The sequence below is a fragment of the Felis catus genome, chromosome E2 (assembly GCF_018350175.1).
Source record: "Felis catus isolate Fca126 chromosome E2, F.catus_Fca126_mat1.0, whole genome shotgun sequence".
Classification (NCBI taxonomy): Eukaryota; Metazoa; Chordata; class Mammalia; order Carnivora; family Felidae; genus Felis; species Felis catus.
The window spans coordinates 11966160-11986111 of record NC_058382.1 but is presented as its reverse complement, the minus strand read 5'-3'; the positions used below and the strand labels follow the sequence as shown (position 1 = coordinate 11986111).

Sequence of the window (19952 nt, the reverse complement as noted above, 5' to 3'; positions counted from 1 at the left end):
TCCGTTTATACAAAATTCATAAGACAGTCAAAATTGAACTATACTACTCAGGATGGACACTTTTGTAGTAAAAACATAAAGAAAATCAAAGGAGTCTATAAAAATTAGGGTAATTGGTTACTTATGATAGAGAAGGAAGCATCACGGTGCTGTGGGTAAGAGTGGAGCTTCTAGGGGCGCCTGGGTGGCGCAGTCGGTTAAGCGTCCGACTTCAGCCAGGTCACGATCTCGCGGTCCGTGAGTTTGAGCCCCGCGACGGGCTCTGGGCTGATGGCTCGGAGCCTGGAGCCTCTTTCCGATTCTGTGTCTCCCTCTCTCTCTGCCCCTCCCCCATTCATGCTCTGTCTCTCTCTGTCCCAAAAATTAAAAAAAAAAAAAAAAAAGTTGAAAAAAAAAAAAGAGTGGAGCTTCTTCTGGGGTGCTTCATTTCTTGGTGTGAGTGGTGATTATGTAGCTGTCCATTTTCTGTTTATACTTTCACATGTATATTTATGATTGGGGCATTATTCTGAATATGAGTGATTTTTCGCATGCATAAAAATCAATGATATATGGATGTATGGTACATCCGTACAATGGAGCATTATTCAGCAATAAAAAAATTAACTATCAAGTTATAAAAAGACATGGAATAACATTAAATGCACATTGCTAAGTGAAAGAAGCCAGTTTGAAAGAACTATATACCATAGAATTCCAACTGTATAGACAGTAAAAATACCAGTAGTTGCCAGGGGTTTAGGGGAAGGGAGGGCTAATCAGTTGAACAGACTGCTATTTTTGGTCAATGAAACTATTCTGTATGATACTGTATGGTGGATACAGGACATAATGCATTTTTAAAAAATGTTTTAAACATGTATTTATTTTTGAGAGACAGAGCATGAGCGGGGGAAGGGCAGAGAGAGAGGGAGACACAGAATCCAAAGCAGGCCCAAAGCTCTGAGCTGTCGGCACAGAGCCCAACGTGGGGCTCGAACTCACGAACTGTGAGATCGTGACCTGAGACGAAGTTGGACGCTTCACCAACTGAGCTACCCAGGCGCCTCTGACATTATGCAATTTTCAAGCCCACAGAACTGTACAACACGAAGAGTGAACTCTAAAGTAAACCGCGAACTTTAGTTAATAATAATATATCAATATTGGCTCATCAACTGTAACAAACATGCCACACTAATGCAAGATGTCAGTAATAGGGAAAGCTGTGTTTGAGGGGGGAGGCAGGTATATGGTAAATCTCTGTACTTTCTCCAAAATTTTTCTGTAAACCTAAAACTGCTCTAAAAAATAAAGTATTTTTTTAATCAGATCGGCTTCAAAGGAAAATGAATATATGGCAGAAAAGAACGTTTCATAAACTTGTTTTCAGAACTCAACGGAAAAGCCTGAAGATAATGAGAATGTCTATAATGAATACAAACACATCAGTTAGGTGTATCTTAGAAACTAATTAGAAAAAAAAGAGGATTACAGAAGGAAGCAGATTGTAGTAAGTAAACAATCAAGAGAGGATGAACAAAATTTCTCCATGTGAGCAATATTAAATAATGTAACGAACAGAAATAGGAGAAGAGCAGGAGGGAGAGGAAGAGGGAGAAGAGGGGGAGGGGAGTGTGGAGAAGCGCTTGTCAACATTTGAGATATTTTTGAAATACAAGGTAAAGCTAAAAATCAAGTCAGTTTCAAAGGAATGAAACATAAGCCATGCATTTGAATTCTTTTCTGCAACATTAAAAGCACTCAAAAAATATAATGATATCTACAGGATTTTGACATGAAAAGATTGTGTTCTTTCTATGGTCAGAAAATGTACTGTCCATGTGCAATATACTTGGCACACAAAATTCAGGTGTGATTCACTTCCAGACTCTTCCTGGAAAATTATAGGTCTCTGGCAACAATGTGGACAGAATTTCCACAGACCCTATTCCTATTTTAATTACATAGAAATGCTGAACAAAATGTAAAACTAAATATAACATTTACTTATTCAATTATATCCCCTACCACTCGCATTCTCATTCTCTCCTGCCCCACTGGTAGTCATGCTGTGATCAATGTGCACCTTTTATGTGTATGTGTTTCTGTCAAATTGTGTGGGATTGTGTGTGTGTGTGTGAGTGTGTATATATATGTGTGTGTGTGTGTTATATATAAAACAAAAATTACTCATAATTTTTCTTTTAAAAAATTGTTTTAATGTTTATTTTTGAGAGAGAGACAGAGACAGAGCATGAGCAGGGGAGGGGCAGAGACAGAGGGAGACACAGAATCTGAAGCAGGCTCCAGGCTCCGAGCTGTCAGCACAGAGCCCAACGCGAGGCTCGAACTCACAAACTGCGAGGTCATGACCTGAACCCAAGTTGGACACTTAACCAACTGAGCCACCCAGGCGCCCCATACTCATAACTTTTCAAAGCTATGTTCCCCCAATATTTTTACATGAAAAAATTGTAATGTTTATGCATTTTGAGAGAGAGAGAGAGAGAGAGAGAGAGAGAGAGAGAGAGAGCGAGCGAGCAGGGGAGGGGCACAGAGAAAGGGAGAGAAAGAATGCCAAGCAGGCTCCTCGCTGTCAGTGTAGAGCACAACACAGGGCTCTAACTCACCAGCTGTGAGCTGAGATCAAGAGTCGGATGCTTAACCAACTGAGCCACCCTGGTGCCCCTTTAATGTGGAGAAGAGTTGGAAGAATTATAGTGTTCACCCATATACTCACAGCCTAGGTTCTAAAATCAGCAATATTTATTTCTTAGCTCTCCACCCAGATATCCTATCACTTATGTATCCAATTCAGAGTCCTATTAAGATACAAGACATTAACATCACCCCAGAAAATTCCCTCGTGAGACTTCCCAGTCAATGTCTACCCCTTTCCCCAGTAGCAACCACTGTTTTGATATTTTTTTCACTATAGATTATTTTTAGAATGTCAATTATATGGAATCATACAGTAGTACTCTTTTGCATTACAATTATTTGAGCATAGTGTTTTTCAAATCCATTCATGTTGATGCACGTATCAGTCATTTGATCCTTTTACTAGAGTGATGTTCTATTGCATGAATACATCAGAGTGGGTGGATATCTGTTAATATTTTTTTTAGCTATTATGAATAAGGCTTTCATAGTTTGTCTTCATTATAAGATACTCCTGAAGCTCAAGAGAAAAAAAATCCAGGAGTGCCTGGGTGGCTCCATCAGTTTAGTGTCTAAGTTCAGCTCAGGTCATGATCTCCCAGTTTCCGGATTTGAGCCCTTCGTCAGGCTCTGTGATGACAGCTCAGAGCCTGGAGCCTGCTTTGGAGTCTGTGTTTCCCTCTCTCTCTCTCTGCCCCTCCCCGATCATGCTCTCTCTCTCTCCCTCTCAAAAGTAAACATTAAAAAAAGATTTAAAAGAGAAAAAAATCAAGAGAACGATTTGTAAATGTCTCTGCAAGCACACTTAGCCAGGGAAAGCGCAGTTTAGACTTACCAGATTAGTTTTTTAAAACAATAAAGTCCATTGTAATATCTCCTGCCCCCCTGGAGATTTCTGAATTCAAATGATAACCAAATCTGTGTCAATTAGATGTTTAACAATGGTGATCATACAGAACATCCAAACATTTCAGGTATATAAAAGAACTAAATTTTAAAAAAGAAAAGTGGGGGGGGGGTGCAGAGGAAGCGAGTACTTTAAGATCACGATTCACATACTTGGTCTCAGAATCACCCAAAGAGCTAAGAAAGAAGAGAGGTCCAGTCTCCTGAAACTATTACAGGGTTTGGATTTTTTTTTTATACTTCTACCAAATTTCCCAGGTAATTCTAACACCTAATTTTGAGAACTACTGCCTTAAAAATATTATGATATTCTCTGTTTCCTAATATAACTGATTGAATTTCCCACACACTACAATTATACTGTACTCTGTAACATAGAAGGCACATAGGGTGTGCTAGGAACGATTCCAAGCACTTTTCATCTAATCTCATTTAAACCTCATGACGGCTTAATGTGATATGGAAGCAGAGTATTGCCCAAGATCACAAGGAATCATGGAATCGTGCTTCGGAGGTTTAACCCTGGCCCAGCCACTTATTGGCCTATTATCACCCATCTGTAAAATGAGGATAATCATAGGGTTGTTCTGAGAAAGAAGTAAGTTAACACAAGAAAATTGGAAATACTGTCTGAGTCCTCAGGAACTCCCCATAAATATTGGCTGTTATCAGCCCCACCCTAATCACGGTGGGATAAATAGAGAACTCAAGGAGGTGGCAGAGTTGCAGAGAAAACAGAATACAGGAGATCCGCTACTCGCTGAGCAATCTCTATAAACCTGGAAAGCTCACTCAAATGGGGGCCAAACCCACCTTCCGCTACTGCCTACAGATTCCTCTTCCAGAAGGGCAAAGACGTGTTTGTCGCAGCTGACCCCCGGCCAAGAGAAAAGGCATCGCCGCCAATGCGGGCTCAACTCCCTCAGAGGAGACCCTGCCAGAGCCGCACTTTCCTGGAGCGGAAGCGACTGCCCGCAGCGCTCCCAGAATTCCCAAGGAGACTCTGGTTACAGCCACGCCCTTCTGTAAACGGAAGTTCCCGACTGCCTCGCTCTCTTAACACTGACCTTTCCGGAACCGTGGGAAGAACTTTGCCTTCCTGGGGAGGAAGGTTGGCCACGTCTTAGAACGTGGCTTGTGTTTCACATGATTCCGGAGCAGTATGCGAGCTTCTTAGTCCTGTCCTTGAACAAAATGCCTTTTATAATGAATTTGGGAGAGTTCCCTGATCTTCTGTTTCTTTTTGTGCAAGTCTGAGTAGGGTAAGTATTAATGCTTTAAATATTTGGTATACTTCACCAGTGAAGCCATCTACTCCTGGATTTTTGTTTGCTGGGAGAGTTTTGATTCCCAATTCAATCTCCTTTACTAGCAATTGGGCTGTTCATATTTTCTATTTCCTCATGATTTAGCCTTGGTAGGTTATGTGTTTCTAGAGATTTATCTATTTCTTCTAAGTTGTCAAATTTGTTGGCATATAATTGTTCATAGTAGTTTCTTATGATCCTTCATATGTCTGTGGTATCAGTTATAACCTCTCCTCTTTCATTTCTGATTTTATTTCAGTCCTCCCTCTTTCTTTCTTGGTGAATCTAGCTAAAGGTTTGTTGATTTTGTTTATCCCTTTTCAAAGAACCAGCTCTTAGTTTCATTGATTTTTCCCCCCATATGTCTTTTTAGTATCCATTTCATTTATTTCTGCTCTGATCTTTGTCATTTCCTTCCTTTTACTAACTTTGGGCTTTGTCCTTCTTTTTACAGTTCCTTGAGGTGTAAAATTAGGTTATTCGCTTGAGATTTTTCTTGTCTCTTGATGTGGGCACTTATTGCTATGAAATTCCCTCTTAGAACTTCCTTTGCTGTGTCCCATAAGTTTTGGTATGTTGTACTCCCATTTTGACTTTTCTCAAGGTATTTTTTTTATTTTATTTTCTAAATTTACATCCAAATTAGTTGGCATATAGTGCAACAATGATTTCAGGAGTAGATTCCTTAATGCCCCTTACCCATTTAGCCCATCCCCCCCTCCACAACCCTTCCAGTAACCCTCTGTTTGTTCTCCATATTTAAGAGTCTCTTATGTTTTGTCCCTCTCCCTGTTTTTATATTATTTTTGCTTCCATTCCCTTATGTTCATCTGTTCTGTGTCTTAAAGTCATCATATGAGTGAAGTCACATGATATTTGTCTTTCTCTGACTAATTTTGCTCAGCATAATATCCTCTAGTTCCATCCATGAAGTTGCAAATGGCAAGATTTAATTCTTTTTGATTGCCAAGTAATACTTCATTATATATATTATATTATATTATATTATATTATATTATATTATATTATATTATATTATAAATATTACATTATATTACATAAATATTACATTATTTATATTATATTATATATTATATTATATAGAAGACGATATATATATATATATATATATATATATATATATATATATATATCGTCTTCTTTATCCATTCATCCATCAATGGACATTGGGCTCTTTCCATACTTTGGCTATTGTTGATAGTGCAGCTATAAACATTGGGTTGTGTGTGCCCCTTCAAAACAGCATACCTTTATCCCTTGGATAAATACCTAGTAGTGCAATTGCTGGGTCATAGGGTAGTTCTATTTTTAATTTTTTGAGGAACCCTCATACTGTTTTCCAGAGTGGCTGCACCAGCTTGCATTCCCACCAGCAATGAAAAAGAGATCCTCTTTCTCCACATCCTCACCAACATCTGTTGTTGCCTGAGTTGTTAATCAAGGTATTTCCTTATTTCTTCTTTGAGCCATTGGTTCAACATTTTACACTTTTTAAACATATAAGATCTGTACATCTCAGTCCTTTACTAACAAACACATATATCCTTCAATACCAAAGTAAGAAGTAGCCATTTTACCTCATGCCCAAACTTTGAGGAATTCTAATTTGTGTGCCACTGGCCTTAAGAACAATTACATTTTTTCATGTAATAAACAAATTTTATTAGAAGAATACAAGTATTTTACAAAATCCAAGAAACTAAATTAACAAACATACTTTAAAGGCAAAGAAATGAGAGATGGTCAGGAAAACATAACAGGCGGTCTGTTAAATACATTATCTGCAAATACATACATACATACATACATACATACATACATGGAATTAAGGAGACTTAGAAAATCACTCAGTTCCATGGTTTATTTTCAAAATCCAAAATTAGTAGGACAAAGACTGTGAGTGGCTTAACCAGGGTAAGGTGAAAAGTACGAAACCAAGTAGCTATGGGCCAGAGGACACAGTCACAAACACAAGATCTCAGAAAACAAGTGCCTGCTGGACAGACCAATCAGTCTGAAACTACTACCTTCCACCCTGTAGTATGTAAATACTATAGTACATATGTTTTGACATATTGTCATAGGTAAAATTTCAGAACCCTTATGTAACCACAAATGCACATACTGTACACAAAGTAAACAACCCAAAATCCAAGCCAAAACCAGTCCCAAAAACAGTCCCCAAAGAACAAATTCCTTCATATCAATAAATTACTGATGTCATAGGGCTGTTTGTCGAGTTAAAATCAACCAGGTGAAATTAATGTCTCCTGTAAAACTGCTGTGATTCTTTGGATTCAGAAACCTATAGACTAAAGGTTAAACAGTGCAAATATAAAACATTATATGCAAATTAAAGAATCAAGAAAAATCCATTTCCCTATTTGAAACATTCTTCCCTTTGAGTTTTAAAATCTAAAAGCATATGAGGACAGTAATCTCAGAATAGAGGAGAACTTTCTCAGCTTGAAAGAGTATCTACAAAAAACCCTACAGCTAACATCATACTTCACGTGGAGAATCTAGAAATTTTCTCACTAAGATCAGGAACGGGGCAAAGGTGTTGCCATTCAACACTCTTTTCAACATCATACTAGAAGTTCTAGCTAATGCATTAAGATAAGAAAAGGAAATTAACGGTACACAGATTGGGAAGGAAGAAATAAAACTGTCATTTTTCACAGATGACATGATCATCTATGTAGAAAGTCAAAAAGAATGGACAAAAACATTCCCAGAACTAATAAGTCATTATTGCAAGGTTGCAGGATACAAAGTTAATACAAAGGTCATCACTTTCCTATATACTAACAATGAAGAAGTAGAATTTGAAATTAAAACATAATACCATTAGCAATCCCCAAGGTGAAATACTTAGTTATAAATCTTAGTTATAACTACAGTTATAACAAAATGTTTATAAGATCTATATGAAGAAAACTACTCTGATGAACGAAATTAAATAATAACTAAATGAACGGAAAGATATTCCATGTTCATTGATAGGAAGACTCAATATTGTCAAGATGTCAGTTACTCCCTATTTCATCTATAGATACATTGCAGTCACAATAAAACTCCCAGCAAGTTATTTTGTGAATATTGAAAAACTGATTCTAAAGTTTATATGGAGAGGAACAGACCCAGAATAGCCAACACAATACTGAAGAATAAAAAAGTTGTAGTATTGACACCATTTGACTTCAAGGCTTACTATGCCACAGTATAGTTACAGTGATAAAGACAGTGGACGTGTTGATGAAAGAATAGACAAACAGATCAATATAACGGGAGACAGAGCCAGAAATAGACTAAAATAAAAACAACCAACTGACCTTTGACAGGGAAGCAAAGGCATAACAGTGCATCAGAGATAGTCTTTTCAACAAATGGTTCTGGAACTAGATGTCCTACTGCAAAAGAATGAGAAGGAGGAGGAAGAGGAGGAGGAGGAGGGGGAGGAGGAAGAGGAGAAAACAAAAAGAAAAAGGAGTCTAGATCCAGACCTTAGATCCTTCATATAAATTAACTCAAAATGTATCAAAGACTTAACTGTAAAATTCAAATGTAAAACTCCTAGAAAATAATATAGAGGAAAATCTAGATGATCTTGAAGATGGCTGTGGCTTTGTAGATCAACATGAAAGAAATAGTTGATAAACTGGACTTCGTTAAAATTAAAAACTTTTGCTTTGTGAAAGACAATCTCAAGACAGTGGGAAGATAAGCCACAGACTGGGAGAAAATATTTGCAAAAGACAGATAAAGGACCTTTATCCAAAATACACAAAGAACGCTCAACACTCAACAAGAAAACAAACAATCCAATTTAAAAATAGGTCAAAGACTTTGACACCTCACCAAAGAAGATATACAGATGGCAAATAAGCATATGAATAGATACTCTACGTAATATGTCACCAGGGGAATTTAAAGCAAAAGATTATCTTCTCGTTTTTCCTAACCAAAATCCCATCAATAACTTAAAAAAAAAACAAAAAACAAAAAAACTGTGGTATATCCACAGTACTAGTCAACATTAAAAAGAAATAAACTAGAAGAAATTACTAGATTTATGCAATAAGGATGAATTTCACAAGTATTATGCTAAGTGTAAGAATTAAGACAAAAATATACATTTTATGATTATACTTATATGGCATACTGCAAAAGAAAAAAAAAACTATAGGGAAAAAAATTGAATCTATGGTTGCCAAGGGCTGGGGGTGGGTTAAGTCGACTGATGATGTTGTGGCACCAGGGGTCTGTTTCTGTTGGGCAAAGGTTTTCTTTCTAAATAGGACAATTAACTGTCTGGATTTGAATTTGTCTTATCAGTCCACTGTGCTTACTCCAATTATACAATATATAGACTACTGACTGCTGCCAGGCAGTCCATCTAATAACTCATACTTGGGTTGTCCTTGCATTTTTTATTCATATGCAAATCTATTGTACTGCTTCTTAATAAACTTGAGAAAAGAAAAATGTGTTCAGTGAACCCTAATGAGATCCACGGATTTCCCCAGTCTCCCCGTCATTCAGACACAGGGATCTTAAAGAAAGCTGAAAAGGCCTGTTGTAGATTCCACTCTAGTATCAGCTTGGAGACCACAGGTTGTGCAGTCAATGTGTTGAACTACAAGTTGTGAAATATGGTTTAAGCCAGAAAAAAAGTATCTATTCTTCTCCTCTAGGGCCCTGAATAGATGAATCTGGGAATTTTGGGTTAGAGATAAGCATGGAACCTCCCATGCTTACAGATGAGTGCTCCTCATTCATGTGTTTTTATTAAAAGATTTTATTATTTACAACAGCAAAATTAAGGAACATATAGGCATTTCTCACATACCCCCTATCCCAACACATGCACAACCTCTGTCATTATCAACATTCCTCCACATTTGTAACAACTGATGAGCCTACACTGACACATAATCACCCAAAGGCCATAGTTTACAATAGGGTTTACCCTTGGTGCTGCATATTCTGTAGGTTTGGACAAAGGTATAAAAACATGTATCTATCATTACAGTATCACACAGAGTATTTTCACTGCCCTAAATCCTCTGTGTTCTGCCAATTCATCCCTCCCCTCACCGACCCCTGGCAACCACAGAACTTACTATTGTGTCCATGGTTAGGCCTTTTCCAGAATGTACAATTGGAATCATAGTATACTGTAGCCTTTTCAGCTTGGCTTCTTTCACTTAGTTTTTAAGTTTCCTTAGCATTTAAGTTTCCTCTATGTATTTTCATGACTTTACAGCTCATTTCTTTTTATTGCTGAATCATACCCCCATCATCTAGATGCATCACAGTTTATTTATCCATTTACCTACTAAAAAACATCTTGATTGCTTCCAAGCTTTGGCTATTATGAATAAAACTGCTACAACCATCTGTGTGCAGGTTTTTATGTGGATATAAGTTCAACCCATTTGAGTAAATATCAAGGAACACAACTGCTAGATCATTTGGTAAAAGTATATTTGATTTTGTAAGAAACTACCAAACTGTCTCCCAAGGTAGCTGTATGGTTTTGCATTCCCCCCAGGAATGAATGAGAGTTGCTGTTGCTCTATATCCTCCCTAGCATTTGGTGTTGTCCTTGTTGTAGATTTTGGCCATTCTAATAGGTGTGTAGTAGCATTTCATTGTTTTAATTTTCATTTTTCTGATCACAATGACCTGGAGCCTATTTTCATATACACATACATTCAAAAAACATTTGTCCAAAAATGCATAGCATGAATAATACCAAGAGTAAACTCTATTGTAAATCATGGACTTTAGGTGATTATGATGTGTCAGTGTAGTTCATTTAGGTCAGTGATCCATCTTCAGTTAATTTTTTTTTAATTTTTTTTTCAACGTTTATTTATTTTTGGGACAGAGAGAGCCAGAGCATGAACGGGGAGGGGCAGAGAGAGAGGGAGACACAGAATCGGAAACAGGCTCCAGGCTCCGAGCCATCAGCCCAGAGCCTGACGCGGGGCTCGAACTCACGGACCGCGAGATCGTGACCTGGCTGAAGTCGGACGCTTAACCGACTGCGCCACCCAGGCGCCCCCATCTTCAGTTAATTTTTGTGAAGGGCATAGAAACTAACCTTTTAAAAGAGACACAGAGTTTGGGGAAAGGGAAAAAAGACATAATGCAAATTCTTTAAGCTACCCGTGAGAAGGGAGAGGTATATTCTGCCTTTAAAAATTCTCCTCCCAGGTAGTTTTACCTTAATCTTTCATATCTCTCAGGGCTCTGCTCAAATGTCACCTCATCAGTGACAGCATACCACTCAATATAATTTAGCAAATCTCTTCCAACCCACCCTCAACCCTGGCAATCTTCATCCCCTTACCCTGATTAGTTTTTCTACATAGGCTTTATTACTACCTGACTTACTATATGTACATATATACATATACATGTATATATACATATGTTTTTAATCTTTATTTATTTTGAGATAGAGCATGAGTGGGGGAGGGGCACAGAATCCAAAACAGGCTCCAGACTCTGAACTGTCAGCACAGAGCCTGACACGGGGCTCAAACCCATGAGCCATGAGATCATGACCTGAGCCAAAGTTGAATGCTTAACTGACTGAGTCACCCAGGCACCCCTACATTTTTGTTTTCATAGGTCTTTTCCAACTGAAATGGAATATTCCTAAGTACAAGTACTCATATTCCCTTTTCCCAGAAAAGTACTTGTCAGATAGTAGGTGCTTTGTAATGAGATGTTAAATAAATATGTCCACTTAATTTTTCTGTGAGAACTTGGACTAAGTCACAGAAGTAAAAAAGATCTTTTCAAGTAATGTATTCATAAAAGGAAAAATTTCATGTCAGTTCTTCTAGAGTTAAAGGCTATCAGGCAAAGCTACATTAAGGTGGAATGCGGTAATGAAAAATAAAAGCTGAGGTAAAAAGAAGGTATAAGACACAAGTTCAGCAATGGCACTGATAGGTTGGTTCTTTCTGTAGTTCTTATACAGCCTCCCTAGATGTATTAAAATATTCATTTTCCAAGAAGCTCATTTGAGCCCCAGTGTCTAGAGTTTTTATTGGAGTTTCACTTTGTGGGCATGACTCATCAAATCATTAGCCATGTGATGGGGCTGGTATCACCTGCTTCTAAACCCCAACCATCATATGGTTAGTTTTCTGGTGACCAGCCCCCATCCTGATTCATCTCATTAGAATAAACTCAGGTGTGATCCAACTGGCTCATCCTGAGTAACAAGATACTCCTATCAGTTGGGAAAATCCAAGAATTTAGAAGTTACCCCTCAGGAATCCAGAAAAACACCAGACAAATTATTTACAGAAAGGCATTCATCAGAAGATTAAAAAAACAAACAAACAAACAAACCCTACCACAATTCTACAACATACATCAAAACGGTTTTCTGAAAGGGCCAGATAGTATTTCAGACTTCAAGACTATACAAAACTACTCTGTTCTGCCACCACCGTGCAAAAATAGATAATATGTAAACAGATGGGTGTGGCTGTGTTACAACAGATAATATGTAAACAGATGGGTGTGGCTGTGTTACAACAACAGAAATTTATTTACAAAAAACAGGACCATAGTTTGCCAACACTGGTAGAATATCTATTAATCACATTGGCTTATTCATAATCTCAAAGTCTAAGGGATGCCTATCCACTACTTTATTCACACTCAACAATCATTGGCTGAATACTTCCGTGTGCCAGGCCTGTCCTAGTCACCAGAGATATAGTAATAAACAAGACACAAACTTCCTCCTCACATGAAAATTACATTAAAGCAGAGAGAGAGGTGATAAAACAAATTCATGGTCATGGTTTTGAATACTCAACAGTGCTAGGATACTCATACTCCCAAAAATGATCTACAGGTTCAATGCAATCCCAATCAAAGTCCTAATAGGCTTTTCATAAAAATTAACAAGCTAATTCTAAAATTCACAATCTTAAAAAAATAAAATCCACAATCTTAAAAAGAACCAACTTGGGATACTTATCTGATCTCAAGATTTACTATTAAACTACAATAATCATGAGAATGTGGAATTGACAAAGGATAGATATAGGCCAAAGGAGTAAAACAGTCCATGTATGTATGTCAACTAAGGTTTTTCTGCAAATGTGCTAAGGTAATTCAATTGGGAAAGGATAGTCTTCAGCAAAAGGAATTTGAACAGCTGGATATCCATGTGGGAACAAAAGAAGAAACTTGATCCTTAGTGCAAGCTATATACAAAAATTAACTCAAAATATATCATAGACTCAAACTTAAAAAGCTGAAATTACATAACTTCTAGAGGAAAACACAGGAGAAAATTTTGTGATGTTAGGATGGGCCAAGATTCTTAGGTAACATACAAAAAACATGAGCCATAAATTAAAATATTGATATACTGGATTTCTTCAAAATTAAAATATTCTTCCCTCCAAAAGAAATCCTTAAGAATGTAAGAAAAAAAAGCCACACACACACACACACACACACACACACACACACACACACACGGAAATATTTAAATACATAGATATGATAAAGGACTTGTATTCATAATACTTGAACTACAACTCAGTAATAAGAAATCCAACAATAAAAAGGGCAAAAAACTCTAAAGATACTTAAAAATGGAAGATACATAAATTGCCAATGAGTACATAAAAACTGTTCAACATCATTTGTCATCAGGAAAATGCAAATTAACACTACAAATGCATTTTGATTGATATTGCCAAATGCCCCATAAAAGTTCTTATCAATTTCATCCCAAAAGTGTTTGGTAATTGTCACTCCTGTATTGCACATGCTAACTCTGGATAATATACCTTTTTTATTGCAACAGGCCATCAGTCATTCTTTAAGGACAGTCATGAAGTTTGTTCTCTGTGTTCTCAAGGTACGTGGCACATTCATCTACTCTGCTTCAAGATTAAGAGCATGGTCTCTGGAACCAGAGAGCCTCATTAGAATCCTAAGTTTGTATATCTTATTAGCTTGCTCAGACAAATTCCTTCACCATTCAATATTCAATCTCCTCATCTGTAAATGGTCCCTATATCATAGTTACAGAAGGAATCTTCAAAAAAGATACATAAGAATTCAAAACAGGGTCTGGAACCTACTGTGTGCTTAGTAACTGTTAGTTTTTGTTATTATTTTCATCATATTTCATCATCATTATTCCATTCCATGGCTCATGGTAGTCCATGGAATTAATAATTAAAATATAGGTAATACACACACACACACACACACACACACACACACACACACACTCCAAGTAATGCACAATGAACTTTAGATTCTTTCCTATTAAGAATGCTGCAAAGAACTTCTCTTTCCTAGATCTTAGCCTACTTGTCCAATTGCTTCTCTTGGATGAATTTCAAAAAGTGAAAACTGAAACACCGAAGTATATACATTTTAAATTTTTGATAATGAAGCAGCATATTTTCTTACCAAAAGTTTTTCCTATGTTTCCCTTCTCCCAAGAAAGTATAAGTATCCCTGATTCTCCATACCATGACTAATATTAGGTATCACCAATTTTTAAAAACCTTGAGTGACATAATCAGTGGAAAACAACATTAAGAATGTTTATTTATGAATAATATTTTCATATCTTTACTTGCTATATCTATTCCTTCTTCCTAAAATTTGTCTATTCACATCCTTGTATTCATATCCATTATTTCTATTGGGGTTTCATTACCTTATGAATCTCTAAGATTATTAAGCCACTTTCTAGCATATATGTTGTTGACATTTTCAGCTCAGTTTACCGTATATCTTCTACACATGTATGTATGGTGCCTTTTTTCACACAGGGAAATCTAAAATTTTCATACAGACTTGCTCAGTTATATTTACTTTGGCTAGAGCCCTGAGCACCCGTAACCAGAAGCAACCTTTTGTGTGTGTCAACACCGTTCTCCAGCGTTTTAGAAGTATTAACCCCATTTAACTCTCACAAGCTCATTGGATAAGTACTATAATTACACCTCGGAAACTCATTCACGGAGAGCAACTTGCCCAATGTGATGGCGCTAGGAAGCGGCAAGGCTGATTGGCGAGTCAAGGGAAAGGGCTGCGGGAAGCGGTAATGCTGAGTGTGGAGTCAAAGAGAGGGCTGGGGGTGCTCAGTACCTAGGAAACTGTCAATCCCGGATGAGCGACCCTAGCCCGCCTCCAAGCTGGGACTCGCGATCCACCCCCAAACGCCAGGAAGCTCTGCCCAGCCAGAGGGAAACGCAAATGCCTCTACCCCTTGTCCTCCATCTACCATCACTTTTCGCCCTTAACACATAGGGCTGGGCCACCACTGGTCCCTCGCCTAGGCTAAGGAGGCCTAGAGTCGCTGCCAGAACTCAAGTCTCACCACTATCTGGGGAATAATGGCCGCAACCTCCCCTGGAACGGAAGTTCCTGCGACTCACTTCCCAGAACCCAGAACCACACGTGAGACACACCACCCACACTGCTGAAGAGGAAGCGTTGTCCACGGCACGGAACTTCTGGACTACACTTCCCAGAATGTCAAAGCGGTCTAGGACTACAGCCCCACTTGCCTGGAGTGGAAGTGCTTCCGACTACACCTCCCAGAATCCTCTGCGGGATCATGCTTCCTCCCTACCCTATTTCTTTTGGTTAATTAAATATTACCTGAGTCACTTCTCCAGCGCTATTAGCGTTTGGCTTTTTTATATTTGTAAAAAAAAAAAATTTTTTTTTTTTTTTTGTCAAGAAAGCTCTAGTACCTGGGGAAAAAAAAAAAAAAAACAAGTAAAGCTTTCCATATGAAAAGAAAATTAACATGTTTTTTAGCAGAAAGACAAGATTTTAAAAGGGACTTGGTCTGGGCTGCATTGTACATCAGACTTAAGGAAGATGGGATGCCAGACTTGGTTTGACTTGATTGCCTCTTTACCTGTGCCTGTATTCATCTATCTCTGACTGCTATCTGGCACGAAGTATTTATTTCAAGATGCCAAGAATCCATAAGAAATTCCAAGCACAAATCATGCCATAAAACAGAAACAGCAATGTTATTTCTGACAAATGAAAGGAACTGCACTGGCAAGGAGTTGGAGAAAAGATTGTAATAGGGAAAATGGCTCTTTCCTTTAAAAAAATTTTTTTAAGGTTTATTTATTTTTAGAGAGAGAGAGCGGGACAGGCACAGAGAGAGGGAGACAGAGAATCTCAAGCAGGCTCCACACTGTCAGTGCAGAGCCCAATATGGGGCTCAAATTCAGGAACTGCAAGATTATGACCTGAGCTAAAGTTGGAAACAACCGACTGAGCCATCCAGGCGCCCCTTTCCTTTAAATATTTTAGTGCAAACTCAGGCTTCCTTTTGACTACTCCTGTGTTGGTCTTCGATATTATATATTTGCTGAGTATTTCTTTTATTCAGGAGGGGAGGTAGGTTGAGGTAGGAGATGGAATGCAGGTAACCATGACAAGTGAAACTACAGGAAGTAGTACTTACCACTTTACTTCTGGGCAGAAAAAAAATTTTTTAATGAAACAACAATGCCAAAGTATTGAGAATAGTAACATGAAACACCAAATGCATATACCTTAAATTCCATGCTTAAATTTTTTTTTGCCACACTGGCTTCATTTACCATTTTCTGAAATATTGTATAGCTACTTCTTGATATTGTTATTTCCTTCCAAATACTACCTATATCACTTAAAAAATAATGATATTATATATCCACAAAATCATTTACCTTATGGGACCAAATTAACAATTCTTAGTATTATCTAATTTGTATCCCAGTATGAGTTCCTGTTTATTGAAAAATACTTTTTTTTTTGAAAAATACTTTTTACAACTAGTTTTGATTCCAATCAATATCCAAACGGATTAACCATATTTGATCATCTCATCTGAAGTTCATTTATTCTAAAACTACCCTCCCCAACACACATCATCACAATCATTTTTTCATTTCTTCAGCTGTTGTAGAATCGAGATGTCATATTAGGTATCCAAATCTGCATTTTCTATTGGCCTCCTCATACTTTTTCCTCCAAACTTCTAAATTTTCTGTAAAGTAGAATTTTGATTTAAAGGCTAGGTTGGATACAGGGTCATCGGGGCGGGGGGGGGGGGACAAGAATAATTCATAGAAGGGACTGGGAATATTTGAATAAGAAACCATATTCCCTTAAACCAATTCAAGTCCTAGAGGCACCTGGGTGGCTCAGTCGGTTAAGCAGCCAACTTCAGCTCAGGTCATGATCTCATGGTACATGAGTTTGAGCCCCGCATTGGGCTCTGTGCTGACAGCTCAGAGCCTGGAGCCTGCTTCAGATTCTGTGTTTCTGTTTCTCTCTCTGCCCCTCCCCTGCTCATGCGCTCTTTGTCAAAAATAAATTTTAAAAAAATATTAAAAAATGAAAAACATTGTCAGGTCTATTGTAGCTACAATAGAGCAAAACCTCATTAATTCAAACTACTCTGATGCACAATTGGGATAATTATATATAATTAATATTGAGTTAAAAGTTCAAATTTTTCAACATAATTTAAGACTTTTTGATTTAGGTTTTGATGATCTATTGCCTATAAATTGCATTTGCATGTTGAATAAAACTGGCAAAACAACATAATGTATAGAACATTTTGAAAAGTGCCATAGAAATAAAACTACTTTAATTCACCATCTTTCATTAGCTTTTTTTTTCAGATTTAAAAATTGAGATGTAATTGACATAAAATTATATTAATTTCAGGTGCACAACATAACGGTTCAATATATGTACATATTGTTAAAGTATTACCATAATAAATCAGTTAATATCCATTACCACACATAGTTACACTTTTTTTCTGGCGATTGGAACTGTTAAGATCTACTCTCTTAGCAAGTTTCAAATATACAATTCAGTATTATTAACTATAGTCACCATGCTGTACATTACATCCCCAGGACTCAATTTATAACTTAATGCTTTAATTTTGCACTACTCCACCCATTTCAACCATTCCTCACCCCTTGCCTCTGGCGACAAGTCTTTCCTTTGTTTCTATGAGTTGGTTTTTTGTTTTGGACTCCACGTATAAGTGAGAGCATATGATCTATTTCGCCTCAGGCTGGATAATTTCAAATGACTAGTCTTCAAGTTCACAGGTTCTTTGCTCTGCTTGATCAAGTCCATTTGATGTTCTCTATTGTGTTTTTCCCATCTCATCCATTGTATTCTTGAGCTCCAGATTGTGTTCAAATCTTTTTTTGATTTCTTTTTGAGACAGAGACAAAACATGAATGGGGCAGGGTCAGAGAGAGAGGGAGACTCAGAATCCAAAGCAGGCTCCAGGTCCTGAGCTGTCAGCACAGAGCCTGATGACCCTGGGGGAGGAGTGTTGTGGGTAAAGTGAAACTGTTCTTACCCTCTTCAATGTGTCTATTTTTTGCCCCAAAGTAGTGCTGGAACTTTGCTGGACTCCTGGACTTCCAGAAGGGTACTCTTGCTCATGGGTGGTTGTCAAAATCAATGTTCTATGGGGGGAATGAATGTAGAAAACTCCTGTTCTACCATGTTGCTGATGTCACTCTCTTTCAGAATTTTATTTACAAAGCTAAACGTAAAAGTGGCAGGATCTTCTTCTTTTCAAGGCTGAATAATATTCCAGTGTATGTATATGCCATATTTTCTTTATCCATGTATCTGTTGAGAGACATTTGAGTTGTTTCTTAAGTTGGCTATTGGGAATAGTGCTGCAATAAACATGGGACTGCAGATATCTCATCCTGTTTTCAATTGTTTGTTGGTATATATCCATAAATGGGATCATATTGTAGTTACATTTTTAATTTTGGGGAGGGGGGAATTTCCACTGCTATTTTCCATAGAGGCTGCACCATTTTAATTCCCACAAACAGTGCAGAAGAGTTCAATTTCACCAAATGTTCAACACTTGTTATCTATTTTTTTTTAATAATAGCCATCCTACTGGTGTGAGTTGATATCTTATTGTGGTTTTGATTTGCATTTCACTGATTAGTGATGTTGAGCATATTTTCATATACCTTTTGGACACTTGTACATCTTCTTTGAGAAGGGTCTATTCAAGTCTAATATCCATTTTAAAATCCGGTTATGTTCGTTTTTGCTATTGAATTGTAGGAGTTCATTTTATATTTTATACATTAACCCCTTATCAGATATGTGCTTTGCATGTATTTTCTCCCATTCCATGGATTGCCTTTTCATTCTTTTGATTGTTTCCTTTGCTATGCAGAAGGTTTTTAGTTTGGTGTAGTCCCAATTGTCTACTTTCACTTTTGTTAATTGTGCTTTTGGTGTCATATCCAAGAAATCACTGCCAAGACCAACGTAAAGAAGTTTTTCCCTTATGTTTTCTTCTAGGAGTTTTATGGTTTCAGGTTTTATATTTAAGTCTTGAATCCATTTGTATTTATTTTTGTGAATGGTGTAAGACAGCATCCAATTTCATTCCTTAGCATGCTCAGGACTTTATGCTTAGTGAAATAAGCGAGTCACAGGTCAGAAGTGGCATGATTCTACTTAAATGAGGTTCCTAACTAGTCAAATTCACAGAAGCAGAGATTAGAATGGTGATTACCAGGGGCCAGGGGAAGGGGTAAATGGAGAGTTGTTCAATGGGGCTACAGTTTCATTTATGCAAGGTAAATTAGTCCTAGAGATCTGCTGTACAGCATAGTGCCTAAAATCAACAATACCGTATTATATACCTAAAAGTTTGCTAAGAGGGTAGATCTCATGATACCACACGCACACCCGTGCACGCGCACGCGCACGCACACACACACACACACACACACACACATCATAATAAAATTAAAAAGAGAGAAGGAAATTTTTGGAGGTGGCAGATATCATGTCTCCCAGTTTGCCAATAGATGTTAAGGCCAGTCTCCCAAACCCTTTATGTTTGCAACTATCAAGGCTGACAGTCAAAGAGTATATTTCATATATTTTCTCCCTCACCACTGTTGAATTACCCCAAACTCACTGTATTCTTTGGCCTTAAAACTCCCATTGAAACAGAAATTACACTTG

General features: G+C 37.4%; 1 protein-coding gene and 1 long non-coding RNA gene across 5 annotated transcripts in view; one reads left to right on the top strand and one right to left on the bottom strand.

The window, feature by feature from the left end:
• ZNF285 (zinc finger protein 285) overlaps window positions 1-19952 on the bottom strand; it is a 53437-nt gene that overhangs the window by 5790 nt on the left and 27695 nt on the right. The window contains exon 1 of one of the 4 annotated variants that reach the window (XR_002149820.3): window positions 4363-4539. The exons of the other annotated variants lie outside the window; for them this stretch is intronic. The gene's annotated coding sequence lies outside the window, so the exon portion shown is untranslated. Of the gene's footprint in view, window positions 1-4362; window positions 4540-19952 lie in introns of those variants that run through there. 4 annotated transcript variants of the gene reach the window in all.
• On the top strand, window positions 6267-15629 carry LOC109494777. Its single transcript, XR_002149824.3, has 3 exons — window positions 6267-6319; window positions 13735-13788; window positions 14720-15629. It is a non-coding gene; the product is annotated as an uncharacterized LOC109494777 (long non-coding RNA).